Source organism: Lynx rufus, unplaced genomic scaffold (genome assembly GCF_022079265.1).
Source record: "Lynx rufus isolate CCGP_SWC_20201006 ecotype Redwood Valley unplaced genomic scaffold, mLynRuf1.p SCAF_14, whole genome shotgun sequence".
Taxonomy (NCBI): Eukaryota; Metazoa; Chordata; class Mammalia; order Carnivora; family Felidae; genus Lynx; species Lynx rufus.
This window is the reverse complement of record NW_025814828.1, coordinates 34,021,647-34,036,972: the sequence shown is the minus strand read 5'-3', so window position 1 is coordinate 34,036,972 and position 15,326 is coordinate 34,021,647.

Below are 15,326 nucleotides of genomic sequence, written 5' to 3'. Positions count from 1 at the left end.
TGGGGCCAGTGTGACTTCGGCAGAAGGTCAGAGCAGGCAAGGCGTTGTTCCTCGGTTAGTTAGAATCCTACTTTCTACTCCTTGGCTCCATACCAAAGCAGAGTAGCTCCAGACCTCAGAGGTCAGCTGAAGAGGGAGAGAGGGTGCTGTGTCCCGTAGGTCAGACTCACGCCTCCTGTAGTTCTGTCTATTGTATAAAAACCAAGTAGACCTGGATTTCAGCTGGCGCCTTCTGTTCCTTGGGAGTCTAGGTAAACCCGAGCTCCATGTGCAGCCGAAGTCCAAAGCCCTCTCCAGAACTTCCTCAGAGGCCCAAGGATTTTGCGGCTCCTACATCTGTCCTGATGCTGGGCAGTCTTCAATTCTCAAGTGTGTAAATCAGAGCCATCTTCAAGGACCACCAAAAGTCTACTCCCATAATACATTCCAGAACATACTGGATTTTAATGAAGAGTTCTGGGGAAGACAGAGAAGTGGTTGGCATCTCATGCTGCAAACAACTTTCTGAGTTAGAGGAGGCATCGCTGTCTTTAAAATGCCCTGTGGCCACCTCACCACCATGACCGCACCGGCCTGCCCTTGTCCCGTCTTGACTCCAACTGCTTCTCCCTCCCCCAGATAGCGGAAGAAACTGTTTCCAAACTTAGATAACCACACACAAGAGGCTTGCATTTCACATGGGTTTTCTTAATCTGGAGTTCAAACTTCAGAGGGTCCATAAACTTGGAAATATGTTACTTCTGGGGTGCCTGGGTGGCTCAGTCAATTAAGTGTCCAATTCTTGGTTTCAGCTCGGGTCATGATCTCACCATCACGGGATCAAGCCGCACTCAGGGCTCTGTGCCCCGCTGGGTGTGGAGCCTGCTTGGGATTCTCTCTTTCTCTGTCTCCCTCTGCCCCTCTCCCCGGCTCCTATGTGCTCTCTCAACCTCTCTCTGAAATAAAAAAAAAAAAAAAAATTTTTAAAGAAAAATGTTACTTCTTTACTTTCACTAACTTATAACTAACATTCACTTTTTGCTTCTATTATGAATCTGTACCTGAGACTGTTGCCACCAAGAAAAATTACATGAGTTATTAGTCTTGCCTCTAGCTCTTGCTATTAATGCATTAATTAAGAAACACCTATATTACAGCTTTGCATATTTGATTCTTAAAAATTTGATAACAAAATTTCAAAGGAACTGGTTTTCTTTGACATTCTATGTACAGTTAACCCTTGAGTCACAGGTTTGAACTGTGTGGGTCCACTTATACACAGATTAGTTTTATAAATATAGTACAGGACTGTAAATGTTTTCTCTCTTCTAACATTTACTTTATTGTAAGAACACTCTATATAGTACATGTAACATACAAAATAGGTGTTCATCAATTGTTTACATTATTGGAAAGGGTTCCAGTCAACAGTAGGCTCTTAGTAATTACCTTTTGGAGAGTCGAAAGTCATACACAGATTTTTCCACTGCCTGGGGAGTCAGTGCCCCAACCTCCACATTGTTCAAGGATCAGTTGTATTTTATTTCAGGTGTTCATCTTTTAATGTTTATTTATTTATTTTAAGAGAGAGAGAGAGAGAGAGAGAGAGAGAAAGCAAGCAGGGGAGGAGCAGAGAGAGGAGAGAGAAAGTCCCACGCAGTCTCCACCCTTTCAGTGCAGAGCCTGACATGGGGCTCAATCCCACAAACCGTGAGATCATGATCTGAGCCAAAATGAAGAGTTGGATGCTTAACTGACCGAGTCACCCAGGTGCCTGTATCACAGACATTTAAAAAAAGGTTCTAAGAAGGGATCCATGGGCTTTACTAGACTTCCAGTGGGATCCATGGCCCCCAAAAAGATGAAGGAGCCTGGGTTTAAAATGGAGAATTTTATGTGAATTTTACCACAATAAAAGAAAAGTAAGAAGTGGCAGTGGCAGCCCTGATTCTGGCTCAGGGGGACCCACCCTCCTAAGAAGGCCATTGTGGTTATTGAAAAACATTTTTTTCCCCGTAACTTGAGTTTAGAAGTTTCCACATAATTCTTGAGGCAAAACTCTTCCAGAGGAATCCAAAGCAGTCTGGGTTCACTTGCACAGAGTGGCTTTGTCTGCTCAAGGCTGTTCATAGCACCAGGAAGATTAGCTGATGGGAGGGAATCTGGTAAGATCCTTGTCTTCTCTGGGCTAGTGGACACTCAATAAAAACCTGGTTTTGAGGGTGTTATAGACTGAATATCTGCGTCCCCCACCCCTGCAAATTCACGTGTTGAAACCCTAATCCCCAAAGCGATGCTGTCTGGAGGTAGAGCCATTGGAAGATAATTAGGTTTAGATGAGGTCATGGGGGTGGAGGCTTCATGATGACATTCATGCCCTTATAAGAAGAGGAAGAGACCAGAGCCCTCTCTTCACCATGTGAAGAGCCAACAAGACAACCATTTGCAAGCCAGGAAGAGGGCCCTCACCAGGATGAGAATAGTCCAACACCTTGATCTCGGACTATCAGCGTCCAGAATTGTGAGAAAGAAATTGCTGTGTAAGCCCCCCAGTCGATGGTATTTTGGTATAGCAGCCTGAACAGACTAAGATGGGGGCTTGCTTTCTTATCCACCATTACCCACATGACTTGGATATCATATACAAACTGTGCCGATCATAACCAAACCCCTATGCTCCCCTGCATTTCATTGATAGCACCTCCCCTGCCTTCCAATACCACCTTATTCATTTGAAAGCTTGCCCAGTATTATGTTTTAATGTACCTTTGTTTTGGCAAACTAGCATGTCCTTGCTCAAAACCTGTAAATCCTTCTGATCAAGGATCTAGGCTTAATTAGAAAAAAATCCATAATAGATTAAATTTTTAAATATAATGATTATTTCGGAACAAGCCATCAGAAAGTAATTGCTTACCATCTGTCTTCTGTTGACCAGCATTAAATGGTAAATAGCAATAACCAAGGCTGGAGAGTAGATGCCGTGGTTACCCATCCCCGAGTGAGAGCCCACCCCACCTCTGAGCTCAGCTGGCATTATGAAAGCCACCCTCCAAGTATTGAAGGGAGTGAATGGGAAGGGGGGGAAAAGGTCATTTGGAATAACGATATGCTAAGGTTGGGTGCTAATGCTGTCACCAAATCTTATTGGATTTTGTTATAATTACGCTCACCGAACTCACCCAAATTTCCATGTTTAAATTATCTTTGTGTCAGTTAAATTGCATTCCATTCATATTGAGTCCACCAGCTCAGTTTGCTTTCTTTTACTCCCTTTTCAAATTTTGGTTTGTTTGTTTCAAATAAAGCACCAGATGAAATGTTGGAGACAATGGACGCATTAAGGCACAATGTAGAAACCCTTGTCAATGACTGTCTTTGTGGGCCCTGGGAATGGAGAAAGCAGCAGGGCCCCAGTAGGGAATAATATAAATTTTCCGCTCAGGAAAGGATACTTCTGTGAACAGAAACAATCATCTCTAAAGGCCCTCTCCCAGGGACAGCACCCCAGAGGAGACCTCGAGAGATTTCAATGCATAACCATAGCGAGGAAACGTGATTTGTGGATTCACACGTTATAAAAGCTACTTCTGTTGATTTTCTGTAAATGTCATGTGAAATAAATTGCTCTATAGCTTGAAGATTGTTTTGCAAGTAAAAAATGTTTAGGATGGCATTTTCCTTTAGAGGAATGAATTTATACTGAACTAAAAGCCTTGAACAGCTTTTTTTTTTTTGCTTGTTTATTTTTTTTTTTCATGCAGCAAATGCAGTTTTGCAGACCACTGTAATACATACTGTACATGTTTTGCTGTCCATGTTGGAACATGATGGAAATTACAAAGTCTATGGCCCATGAGCACAGGAGCTGTTTACATGTTACAATGCAGCCATCATTTCTTACATTTTACTACACATGCGCATTTTCTTTTGGTTTCTACCTATAGCCCTATCCCCAAAGCCTGTTTCTTATGACTCTGGTGATTTGTGGTCATTTTCTAGAAGTCAAAAAATCAGCACGCATCTGTTTGTATTAGTAGCCACTAATAATGAATTTTGTGCCATGATCTTATACAACTCCATTTCCCGTGCTCAGCAGGGGTTAAGGCCAACCATACTTTTCCTAATTCTGGTTACCCGAAGAAATAGACTCTGAGAAAGGACTTAAGTTTCAGGCAGTTTGTTGGGAAGGTGATCCCAGGAAGCACAGCAGAGTGGGTGAGAAAGGGAGAGAAGACAAGAGAAGGGTACTTTAAAGAATGGGTTTCTGCTGTGGGCAACCAGACCTCAGTCCTGCCAGGGACCTTCTGAGCAATCTTGTAGAACGTGCCTCAGAATCGTCCCACCAAAGGACAAGGAAGCTGAGGTATGTATGCACCAATCCCATTTCTTAGTGGTTGAGGGTTTTTTCCGGGGCCCTTAGATCTCCCCAGTATTTCTGGGCTCTCCTGTCAAGAAGTGAAAAAGCTGTGGGCATGCCTGAGGAAGCCCTTGGGCAGAGAAACCAAGGAAGCCCAGAACTCAAGACAGAAACCTGTGGATGCGCACAGGACCTCAGAGGCAGCTGCAGGCAAACTGAGAGGTTGGCCAAGGAAATTGGGGACAGGATGTCAACAGCATCCACTACAAGAACCACTGTTTACTGAGCACTTACTATGTTCTAGGCACTATTCTTGGTTACATATATTAGCTAGTTTAATAAAATGAATGCTTTGGCTTCAGTATCATGTCTCAAAATGCCTTTGGGTTTGTCACTTACATCGCCCATTAGCTTCCTCAAAGACAATTCACTATTGCTGGCTTTATCAGGCAACAGGGGAACACCCATCAAATGGGTCAAAATAGCCCAAGATGCTTTTCCAAAGCCTACACGAAGTCACTTCTTTTCAGTAGTGAGAAAGACACAGTAGTCAGAGGCTTTTTTATACCACCAAGTAGTATTCCATTGTGTATATATATATATATATATATACACATATATATACACATACATATATATATGTATATATATATATATATATATATATATATATATATATATATATACATACCACATCTTCTTTATCCATTCATCAGTCAATGGACATTGGAGCTCTTTCCATAATTTGGCTATTGTTGATAGTGCTGCTACAAACATTGGAGTGCATTTGCCCCTTCAAATCACCATTTTTGTATCCTTTGAATAAATCCTAGTAGTGCAATTGATGGGTCATAGGGTAGTTCTATGTTCGATTTTTGGGGGAACCTCCATACTGTTTTCCAGGTTGGCTGCACCAGTTTGCATTCCCACCAACAGGGCAAAAGGGTTCCCCTTTTTCAGAGGCAATTTAATTTACTTTAATTTTTTAATGTTTATTTATTTTTGAGAGAGAGATACAGTGTGAGTGGGGGAAGGGCAGAGAGAGGAACATACAGAATCCGAAGCAGACTCCAGGCTCTGAGCTGTTGGCACAGAGCCGACTAGGAGCTTGAACCCACGAGCCGTGAGATCATGACCTGAGCCGAAGTCCAACACTTAACTGACTGAGCCACCCAGGCGCCCCAAGTCAGGGGCTTTTTTAGACATAATCTTGTAATTTCTGATGGGTTCCTACACTTTCTCTGCAACTCTTCACATTTTATTTTCTCTCTGTTTTGGTTTCCCTTGGAAGGAAAACACAAGACACTTCTCAGGAGGATGTATTCCTGTTTTTCCAGAGACAGTGAAACATGCCTTTGCACAGCACAGTCATTGTTACGTAACATTTTATCACGGACACTCTGTGCTTTCTATCAATAGTTTCCCATCTTGCATTTCAGTGGTGTTGACAGGAAAGCCAATCCAAGTTTTTCTGGAATTTGTGTTTGTCTTTTATCATCATTTATGCCACTCTCCAAAGTGACAGTCCCAATGGCACAGTGGCATTTATCATTCCCTCTGCCAGGTACAGTGCAGAAGCTGAAATTGGGTAGAACTTTCTAGGCAGCAGTAAATCCCAATCATAGATCAATATGTATAGAGCTAGGCATCCCTTACCAAGTCTTCTGGGCTTACTTACGCGTATACGAAAGCCCTGAACCTCACAGTCAGTTAGGAATGAAGTTTTATTGATGATACCTTCCAACAATGATGGGCTAGACAAAACACTCCAGAGAGAAACTTTTCCAAAGCCTCTTTCTCCAGTTCTGTTGGTGAAGGGAATCCTTGTTGGGCAAGACAGAATGTACTCATGTTTTGTTAGTGGTTTCTTTCCATCTGAATTACTCTGGTTTTATGCTGGTCTGATGCAGGCCCAACACACAACTCAATGGTACTTTTCCCAAAGCTAATGTGGAAAAGGGATGGAACCCTTGGCCTAGATTAGTTGCCATCTAATACCTTACCCTCTGGCAGTGAGACAACAGGCTCCCACTTTTAAAATTCAAAAGGGAAACTGGAAAAATCAGGATGTGTACACCACTCTTAAATAGTATTGGCTAGTGACTATATGTGGCTGGTACCCCGGAGCATGGACTTGACCTTGTGCTTAACATGGCTACTTTGAGGTGTAATAACCAAGTTGAGGTCAGTTAGCTTGCCTAACCATTCAGTCAGTCTTGACGCAAGCACACCAGACAGGTCTGAGCAGAGAACTGGCCACCTGTGCAGTGCAAACACAGACCCTTATTCACTTGTGATTCTTCCAGAAACTAAGACATTAGCACCTTTAGCTCCTGTTTGGATGTTCAAATTCCACAAACCGCAGCAAGTCTGATGAAGGAGCCACAGAGTCAAGGTGTTTTCCCTGGTTCTGTAGTTTGGGAACTTTTTTGGCCGAACTTGCCAGATCCTGTAGTACAGGGAGAATACAATGAAACCCTCAGGACAGAACCTCTTGGTTCACCCAAATTAGATCCGTATGAAGCCTGAAGAAAACAGCCCAGAGAGCTGCCGAATCATTCGGTTTCCCATGAATAAGGTCGCCCCCCCCCCCCCCGCCGCCAACACACACACAGGCATGCTGTCCCACTGGCTGGGTCTGAAGAGCTCATACAGGTGAGCACCCCAGTCTCTGCCTCAGCTGGTTTTGAGGGTCTGCTCAACCTTCCTGCCCTCCTTAGGCCACTGCAGGTTCTAATCAGAGCCCACATTCTGCCGGAAGATTAGAAAGAGCACAGTGCAAATTCTCCAAGAAAATGCTCTGTCTCCTGGGACAGAGGAGAACTTTCAAAATCCCCCAGAGCGGCACCCTAGGACAGTCCTAGTGGCTCCTATCTGCAGATATCAGGTGGCACAGAGGCCGGCAGTGCCCTGTGAACATCCGGGCCACACTCTCCTCTACACACCCAAGCTGCTGATTGCCAGCCATCTGTATCTGAGGGCTTTTGTTTTTCTTAATAGACTTTATTTTTTATTTTTTTAAATATTCTTTTTTTAAGTTTATTTATTTATTTTGAGAGAAAGAGAGAGAGAGAGAGGGAGCGCATTAGCAGGGTAGGCGTGGAGAGAAAAGGAGACAGAGAACCCAAGCAGGCTCCACACTGTCAGCACAGAGCCCGATGCAGGGCTTGAACACACAAACTGTGAGATCATGACCTGAGTAGAAACCAAGAGTCAGACACTTAACCAACTGAGCCACCCAGGGGCCCCTAGATTTTATTTTTTAGAACTAGTTTAGATTTACAGAAAAATTGTGCTTATTGAGTTACAAATAGTACACAGAATTTCTATATATCCCATACTGGCTTCCCCTATTCTTAACAAGCATCCCCACTTTATTCGTATTTCCTTGGTTTTTAGCTATTATCCCTCTTCTGTTCTAAGATCCCACCCAGGGTACCACATTCCATTTGGTCATCATGACTTCTTAGGCTCCTCCTCTGTGACAATGTCTCGAACTATCCTTGCTTCTAATGACCTTGCTTCTAATGACCTTGAGGAGTGCTGGCCATATATTTTGTAGACTGTTTCTCAAAGGGAATTTGTCTGTTGTTTTTTTCTCATGATTAGATTGAGGGTATGGGTTTTGGGGAGGAAGACCACAGAAGTGAAGTGCCTTTCCTATCACACTATATCTAGAGTACATACTATCAGCATGATTTGTCACTGTTGATGCTGACCTTGGTCATCTGGCTGAGAGAGTGTTTGTCAGGTTTCTCTACTGTAAAGCTACTCTTTTTTCTCCTTTCCATCACTCCACTCTTTGGAAGGACATTAATACCTTACCACATGTAAGGTATGGGGGAAATTATGTACCACATTCTTTGGGTGGAGTGTCGACATGAATTATTTGGAATTCTCTTACACTGGAGACTTATCTCTTCTCCCCCATTTATTTTTTTTAAGATGTAAGAGAGAAAGAGAGCAAGCAGGAGGAGAGGGGCAGAGGGAGAGAGAGGGAGGGAGAGAGGAAGAGAGAGAGAAAGAGAGAATTTCAAGCAGACTCCATGCTCAGCACAGAGCCCTATGCGGGGCTCGATTCCACAACCCTGGGATCAAGACCTGAGCTGAAATCAAGAGTTGGACACTCAACCAACTGAGCCACCCAGGCACCCCTCTTCTATCCCATTTATTGATTTGCTCAATAACTTACTTATATCTATGTGGACTCATGGATATTTGTTTTATGATTTGGGTTCTAATTCAATATTCCTTTATTTTGTTGCTCAAATTTTTCCAGCTTCAGCCACTGGGAACTCTTTTAGTTGGCTTCTTTGACATACTTGCATCAATGGCTCATCTTGTATATTACCTGCCCCAGTCCCAGAATTAATCCTTTGCCCCCTTTTCTTTTATTCAAGTATTGTATTAGAAACCAAGATCTTGGCACTGGGTGTGCTTTTGCTACTGGGCTTTCACTGCTTCTAGCCCTTCTCCACTGATAGAATAAAGAAACATAAGAGTACACGAACTTGAATGTATACACACATCTACAGATACTTCTGTATGTGACATCTATATCTACATTGAAACTAAACATGAGTTCATACCTATCTCCAACTCTAATCCATGACCACATGGGTCATTCTAGGCTCCTTCCCTTGCTTACCTGTAGATTCTCACTGCAACAGCGAGAAACCGAGCTCCCACTACGCGCCCCCACTTACTACATTGGTCACACCCAGTATACATGTGTACCAGAATCAGAATTGTGAATCTGGACCCCCATGGGCACAATGCTTATATGCAGTTTCTGTCACTTTCCGTCTTACAGAATCCAATCACGTCCTAAGGTATATATATATGTCAGCACCTCCTCTCCCATTCCCTTCCATGAGGGGTTTCATGCATTTGGAATACAGTTAAATTCTTTTTAACCACAGCCTGTATTCTATCCTGAGATCCCCACCTGGGGACCTTTTTTCTGCAACAGTGAGAAACCTGACTCTCATTATCCTCCACGTACTTACTCATCTGCTCAGAACGAAAATGAACAAATAATTTCAAAACCGCAAACCCTTACAATTATACGAAGCAAACCTATTCAGTAGGGTTTAATATTTGTCTGTAGTTTTTTTTCTTTCAAGGTAAAACAGACATACAGTGAACTGCACAGATTTTAAGCATACGGTCTGATGGGCGTTTGATAAATGCGTATACCTGTGTAACCCATATCCACATTAAGATGTGGAATATTTTCACCACCTAGAAAATTCTTCATGCTCCTTCGCAGTAAACTCCCCCCTCCAGAGGTACCTCAGTCCTCATATTTTTTGCCACAGATTAGTTTGCCTGTTCTAGAACTTCACATAAAGGGACTCATACAGTGTGTCATCTTCTGTGTCTGGCTTCTCTCAATCAGAATAATGTCTGTGAGATTTCATCCATGCTGTTCCTCTAGCCTGGTAATTAGCTTAGCAGTTTCCAGGAATGGAGTGAAGCCAGTGGTGTGCTGGTAAATACTTAACAAAAAGCTCTCTGAAAGAATCAAAACGAAAGCCCCAATTTCTAGCATTTGCTAATTTGGGGGGTGTAAATACGCCCAACATTGCCAATTTACCATACTTTCAAAAAGTTCATAAATGGCTCTTGTGGCCTGGTGTGAGCAGGTTCCAGCACACTACTGGGAGCACAAGCTAGAAACTCTCTTCAGTGGTGGTCTACCAACAAACCAGTTAAATCCTTGTTGCGTTGTCTTCCACGGTGCCATAGCAACCAAGTGGTTTGCAAGGTCGTCAGTCTAAAAAGGCCTCTGAGAACAGTGTATCCAGTGGGTCAAACACTGAGGGCCTATCCTGTAACAACCACCACTTAGATGCATGCATGAGATGTCGGCTGTGCTTTGCCCCTCCGGAATGTAGGCGATAAGAGGGTCCTGCTCTGTGCTTGGTGGGGTTATCATAAGGAATTAGGGTAGATTTGGCCTACTGAAATTTTGACTTTAAGTCTGTGGAGTTCTGTTTTTTATGAAAGCTGTCCATTATGTTGACATTCATTCAAACCGCTGAAATTAGGAAAATACATGTGCCAGCTCCTGCCTCTGTCAAGTTACAAAATAAGGGTCAGGTCCAGCTGTACATCACCTAACAGAAACAAAGAAGACATATCATGGTTATGTCAAGGGGATTTTCGAAGAAATGGTCTGGAGCGAAGTCCTCAGATACTTGAGCAAGAGCTCTCTATGTGTGGCCTTGGCTCACTTAGTTCCCGCTGCTTCGACAAACAACATTCGAGGCAGGCTTCTCCCACCCCCTCTCTACCCCTCCCCACCGCCAGTTGCCTTTATTTTATATTTTTCCAAGTGCTTTTCTTAAAAATGTTTAGAGTTAGGGTCAGGAAGAGAAAAGTAATGGGAATAGAGAAACCAAATTCTTAAAGACCCTGGTTAGGGCCACCCTTCAGATGGGAGCCCCTTTATACCACGTGGTCATGTGAGACCCACTTGAATTCATTAACACCGTCTTCCAAACAATGCACGTGTGTGTGAAAAAGAAAACCTTCTTTTCCCCATACCAATCACTGAGCTTGGCCTTTCTGTGTTTTGAGGTTAGTGTGTGATCAAGGCCTTCTGAAGGCTGATAAAGCAGTGTGATAAGCAGCTAATGCAATCCAAAGACCTTGAACATCTCAGGTACATGCCGCTTTGATGGATATAAAGCAGTAGTTTTCTCTCTCTGCAATCCAGACTTCACTAGAAGCCATACGTTTAACACGATCCCTCTCTGGGTATTGCATTCCCATCATTACTAAAATCCTATGTCCTGCCTATGCCACCTGTTTCTCTTCTGTTCCTCTTTGGATACAGTCTCTCATCAGACTATGTGTCCCCATTTCTGGTTCAAGGCTATGGTCACCGCAGGACTGCATCCCTTTTCAGCTCACCACCCCTGTCTGTCTTCTCAATGGTGCATCCCTGTCTTTGAAAAACTTGTAGTCAAAGCGGGCTCGACGACTGCCCAAATGCTCCTGCTACCTTTAACTCTGTACTCCACCTGACCCCCATGCTTGGGCCAAGAATAATTCCTTCCCCTTCCCCCACTCATCCCTGTTAACCAGGGTTTCCTTACTTGCTTCCATCAGAAAGGGGGACAATCTCTCCTTCTCCAACCAACCAACCAACCAACTCACATCCCACCCACTCCAAAGTCCTCTTTTCTTGATCCCAAAGTGACTCCATGTATTGTCTATGTATGACATTCCCAAGACATCTCTGCATCCACCCCTATCTGGTCCCACCCTGTCCCCTAAAAGCCACTACAGATAAGCCCTTCTGGGCATTAAAAGCCCGTGCACATTCCAAGATTGATGAAAGTGATAACTCATGCCGCCTAGGGAGCCAGCACACAAAAGGTACAATAAATGTTCTCAAGATCAAAGACACAAAATGAATGGCTGAGACTCCCTCACCCCGCCTTCCTTTGCTCCATGTAGATCTCTGGAAGTCTGCTGGTCACACAGGCACAGTCCATGGATTTATTTAGAGATGTGTACACCACACTGCACCCCCTTCTTGCAACACAGCGCTGCCTCCACCTTCTCGTTTCTCCCTGCAGCGTTGGGCTTACTGAAGAACTCACTGCCAAGGCCCAGTGAAGGCTTTCCACAATAGGTTGCATAGGAAATTTAGAAATCTATCTTCCCAGGGCACCTGGGTGGCTCAGTCGGTTAAGTGTCTGGCTTTTGATTTCGGCTCAGGTCATGGTCTGGTGGTTTGCGGGATTGAGTCACAGGAGCTCCTACAGTCAGCTTGGAGTCTCCTTGGGATTCTCTCTCCCTCTCTCTCTGCCCCTCCCCTGCTTGTGCTCTCTCTCTCTCTCTCTCTCTCAAAATAAATAAACATGAAAAAAATTTTTTTAAAAAGGAATATATCTTCCTTCTATCACACTACTATATTGTGAACTTTTGACTATGGTTTTTCATGCACGTATGCTGAATTTTCTTTCATCTGAGTTCCTACAGCCCTTTCAAATTCATCTCTCTGCTGTAGACCTGCCACATAATTACGCCACATTTGTCTGCAGGGCTTCCTTGAGGGCCGGGCCTAGGCCCTCCCTGTCTAGAATCCTCAGTAGTTAGCACTGATCTACAGATCGTTTACATAAATGTTTGCCAAACTGTTGTTAAATGTTTTCCCACAGCACGAGGGCTGGATCAAGCAGGAGCCCTCAGGATGAGGGAACTGTATCTGTTTTATTTTCTGCATGGAACTTAGCACGTGCAACAAAGTAAGTGCCTTTGAAAACAGATGCTCTGACGTGTCTAAACTTTCACTACCTGTCTGTATTTTCTATGCATTTTTCTTTGCTAGCCATACACATTTGCAAAAAAGTAGGGAAACCAGGAAGGCAGACGTATCTTGCCTGCTGCCTTTAAAATCCAAAGAGGAACAAATCACTATCCGTGACCTCACTGCTATCTCCTTTGGAAGTGAACATCAAGGACTATGGTTTTAGATGAGAAGTGAACGACATCACGACCAGGAAAAGCCTTAATAGATGATTGAGCCCATTTCACCAGCTCCCTCAGGCCACCTGCCAGTTTGAGAAGAACACGCAGTAACCCTGTCAGGCGGCTTCAAAATTAGAATGAATTCATAAGAAACAAAAGATCTTGTTTTCATGGGAAAATATCCTTTGTGATATCCAACAAAAGGAGAATAATTTTGAAAGCATGTGACTTGGGGTCCTATCCCGCCGTTCTTATACAGACAAAACTCTCATTGACTCCATCAATAGAATTATTGCTACATAAAAGTCTTTTGCAAAATTTCCATGATGCTTCAAAGTGCATTTTAAGTGCATCAGCCCAGCATCCCACGCCCTCCCCCATTTTAATACAGCTGGAGAAGGTTTCTCTTAGATTGCCCTATTGTACAGCAGGAGACAAACCCAGCACAGGATTGGAAGCCAGTGGACACCCTTCACCCCCACCCCTGCATACATCATCATACCAAAATCCAGGCGATATAGAGAAGGTCAAATTTCAACTGATCTCTGAGCTTGAATTTTCCATTTCAAATTGCTCTTGCCAGGTAGACAGAAAATGGATTTCTTGCAAGCTTCAATAAATACCATCTCCAAGTAAAATCCACATTTTTCAAATAGATAACAGTATAATGATTGGTATTGCTATTCCAGCTATGGTTGAATAGCAAGCAGTCCATTCCTTTTTATGTAGTATGTTCCTTAAGAGCCTCAAAAGATGAAATTGGGCCTTCAATACTGTTGGAATGAAGGACAATGGGCCCGATCTCTCCTTTTGAATTCTCTTAGCAAATGTACTGCATAAAATAGAATGCAATGCGAGGAAAGACTTCCCTTCGGGGGGGGGGGGGGGGGAAAGCAGGCAAAATCTGTTCTAATAGGTTTTCCATTCTCACCCATACTTGTTTGTTGTTTGCTCAATTGATGCAATTTTTAGTAGGTAGCATATTCTTAGACTAAGAAAAAAAATTCTTACTTTAATTCGTGAGTTTTTGCCCTAAAAAGCTAATGCTAATAGTTTCACAAATGGGCATAAAAGGAAATGGGGGCACCTGTAGCATCTCCCATGGAACTTTTAAGAATTAGAAAGATCCTTCCCAGCCTGAGATGCTGTAGGCCAGTGGTTCGCTTCTCTGGGAGGCATAACCAAATTATATGACCATTCATGGCGGAAAATTAAGAAGTCATCATCATGAAACCTAAAGCCTGCATCCTCAAAAATATTCCCTGATCTCTTTCTCTCTCTCTCTCTCTCTGCCTCTTTTTGTCTGACTCTCTAGCTCTCTCTCTCTCTCTCTCTCTGTCTCTCTCTCTCTCTCTCTCACACACACACACATACCCCACACACCCTATAAGGACTTTTCCATAATATTTGGCTCTTATTTGCACACTTATTCTGAAGTTATTTCACGTCCATGTTTACCTTCCCAACCCAAAAAGAAGGAATACAAAGCAGGAACTACGTCTTTAATTTCACTTACATTCTTTCACAAATAGTAATATTAATGAGGGTAACAGCTAACATTTATTGAGCACTTAATATATATCTGCTCCAAGATGCTGTTCCAAGTGTTTTACACGTATCATCTCATTTAATACTTACTACACCCCCATGGGGAAGGTACAGATCCATTTTACAAACGAAAAAAAAAAACGAGGCAAGTAAGTTTTTAGTAAATAATTATTCACTGATCTAAATAAATGGAACCCAATAGAAAGTTCCTGAAATGGTTAGCAAAGAAGCTTTAGCCAGGGACATTTTAAAAAATGATTGCCCTCAGTCATTTAGTGTAACAGAGACAGCTAATAGCTTCCCAATATCCATTCTATTCTTCTTCATTAGAAACAAAGCTTGATTTTCTTCCCCAGAATTCCTTGTAGTGAGGTTTGGCCTTACAGCTAAGTTCTTGCTAATGAAATTTATATATAAGTGTTGAATGGCATTTCTGGGAAGATCTCTAAAATGAACGAGGCAGGCCCATTTACTTCTCCTTCCTGTTTCCTCTGTCTGGAAAACATATGTAATGCTGATATTCAGCAGCCATTTTGGATCATGAGGTTACCTTGGGAATTGAAACCATACAAAGCTGAACGAGATAAAGGGGTGCTGGTGCCTGACACAGGGGAACGACCATCCCACGTCTGGCTGCCTACATCCTAACTACTTTCACATAAAAGAGAACTAGGTGATGGGGATTAAAGAATACATTTATCAGGATCAGCACCAAGTGATGTATCGAATTGTTGAATCACTATATAGTACCCCTCAAACTAATATAACACTGTATGTTAAGTATACTGGAATTAAAATAAAAAGCTTAATTTAAAAAAAGAGAACTATACTTCTAGCTTAAGCCACTGTTAATTTTTTAGTTTCTGCTATATGCAGCCAAACCGAGAGCAAGGTAACAATTGGCGTACATATACAACAACAAAGATGTTTCTTTGATACCTATAACAAAAGG